This window comes from Cladophialophora psammophila (assembly GCF_000585535.1).
Source record: "Cladophialophora psammophila CBS 110553 chromosome Unknown aczJe-supercont1.3, whole genome shotgun sequence".
In the NCBI taxonomy this organism is placed as follows: domain Eukaryota; kingdom Fungi; phylum Ascomycota; class Eurotiomycetes; order Chaetothyriales; family Herpotrichiellaceae; genus Cladophialophora; species Cladophialophora psammophila.
Window position 1 is genome coordinate 2,080,273 of NW_006912924.1, and position 2,906 is coordinate 2,083,178.

Genomic DNA, 2,906 nt, shown 5'->3' on the forward strand with positions numbered 1-2,906 from the left:
AGACGAAGAACTAAAAGCTTAGTTTAGTGAAGAACCGAAATCCCTTACATAGGAGAAACTCGAGTAGATTTTCTAAGAAGTAGTAGAGAGAGTTAAAGTAAGAGCTTAATAAACGTAAGAACTAATAAGAGAAGTATAAATAACTTTAGCGAAAGAAACTCTCTTATGAGCTCTTACGGAAGACGATATAAGAGAGATCGCAGTAATCGCCTAAATATCGGAGAAAGAAATATAAGTACGACTAACGACGAATCGAATCCTAGCTAGAGCGAAGATAAGAGTTTAAGCGGTCCTTAGAACCTATAGAGAACGAAGAGTTAAAGTACCCCGACTTATAAAAACTCTACTAAATGTTAGTATCTAGAAGCTATTTCCCTATAGAATAGTTTATACTTATTCTCTACGACTAATTCTCTATCTACACACATAGTATCTCGACTACCTTTAATCGAAAAAGCTAAATATAACCGCCGTGAAAGTATAGCGAGTCTATAAAGAATCGATAGCGCGATGCGCGGTGTATAAATATAAAGTATCTAATTTAAAGAATAGAAAAATAGATCACCTTCACTAGCTAAAAAACTAAAATAGTAAAAGAATTAGAGACGTCTAAACCACTAGAAATACGCCCTTAGAAGACGCCAACGCTAAAAAATTAATAAGAATGGCGTATAGCTAGTTAGAACTAAAGAAGAAAGAAGAAACTAATAACTTAAGTTAAATATAGCTATAAGATCTAACGCTAGATCTATATTTCTCGGAGAAATATTAGAGAACTAAGAAGTTAGTATTCTAATCGACTTAAGATACACTAGAAACCTAGTATATACTAAAATAGTAGAAAAGCTATCGTAATAGAAAACTAAAAGACTAAGATTCGACGTAATTATAGAATTCGACGGTACCATTATATCTAAGCTCACGTATAAGCTACGATTAATACGACTTACGATCGATAAACATTAAGAAGAATTAGACCTCGACATTATAAATATAAAATATAATATAATACTAGGTATATCTTAGTTAAAATATTATAACCTAATTATTAACTAGGTAGAGACTTAAATACGATTTAATAATTATAACTACACTACGAAAATCTAGGAATCTAAGATGAAATTAGCTTAGAAATATATAAAAAAGATCGTTTAGATACGACTAGTATAAGTATTTACTAATACGATGATAAAATACTCATTAGAATACGAAAGACTAAGATCTATATTTAAAAAGAAAGTAGAAATCGAGACTCTACTAAAATATAAATTATAAGACTATGAAATATGTCTTTAAGAAGGAAAACACTTTATATTTAGACTACTATACTTATTATCGGAAACCGAGTAAAAGACCTTATAGAAATATCTTAAAGAATATTTAACGAAAGACTATATTAGATCATTAAAGTTAGAAATAGAATATCTTATTTTATTCGTCCTAAAGAAAGACGAAAAGCTTCGATTATATTGTAACAAGGTAAGGTGACTATACTGTGATGGGCTGTGCTGGGCTAATAGAGCGGTGGCAAGATGAAAAAGTTATCTAGTCACATGTCAAACCTAAATGGGCTGGCAGAGAGAAGGTACGGAACAGTTTACAGTGCTAGCAGTGTGCCATTCATTTTTTATAGATTGAGCAGAGTATTATGAATTCCATAGCTTTTGGTGCCGTCTACCTAAATTCTAAGAGTGTTTTATCAGTCCTATTCTATTCCTCGATACTACCGCTGTACTAGGTATTCGTAGCTCTAGCCGCTACCTCTCTAGGTGGTGTTAGTGATATTATTATCAGTATTAACTAGAAACGCGTTCTCGATTCCCGATCTACTAAATAAACCTCTATACGTTATTACACGTATACGCTAAACCCTAAAGTGCTCTATTATAGTTGGCGACCGCGGGAAGATGATCTATTTATCGAAGATTCGAGCTCTTTACGATAATATCTTAATAAGATACTACATTAAGAATTACTAAAGTTAATACTAAAGAGTAAAGAACACGACTAAATAGAAGTTCGAGGTTAACGACTGAAATTTACGTAGATATCGGTTTAACTCTGAAAGACGATGAGGCTACTTATAGAGATAGAGTTCGCTAATTATTTAGGAAATCTTTTTTACGAAAGAGTTTAGAATCGAAATATTAAGGAGAATTTAAGATGAATAGCTCTTTTAAGAAATAGATTAATTAATCGCGGATAAAATACTATAGTGAAGATATTTCCGAAGAGAAGATACTTAATTAGTAGAACGAGACGCTATAGTATTATAGCGTATAAAGTCTAACGCGGAACTCGGAGAGAAAGAAGACTACCTCTCTAAGATCTAGGAGTTCTCTTAGACGAGCCGTCGAAAAAGTATACTCATCGAAGAACTAAGATATAAGAAGTAAGAAGATAGATACGCGGAACAACGAAGAAAAGAAGTAAAGAGATACGGAATACGAATAAGTTTTAAGATAGAGAAATATTTTAATAGAGAATTCGGTATAAAGCTATAATAGTAATTCTAAATTATTACGATTGAATAGATAAAGGAGATATTATCGATGGCTAGTTATTACTACGTCGAATATAGTTCTCTTAGCTAATTAGTGTTCGAGGTGCGAACTTAGTCGGCGCTATAGAGGTTACTCGCGTAATATTAGAGCTAATTAGGAAGGTCGGTTCTCTCGTACACGGAGATTACTCATAGATCGGAAAGATTACGAACTAAGCATTAAAGAGCGAGATCTATCCGACTATTAGATTAAGTTCCGAGAAGAAGGCGTCTTACTAGGAGCGTAGCTAGTTTACTTATTAATTTAGCTACTACTTAAAGGAATCGGGGGTATACGCGAGCTTTTAAACTAGTTCTTTCGAAGTATAGAAGCGATGACATCGGAGTAATCTAGGATATCGAG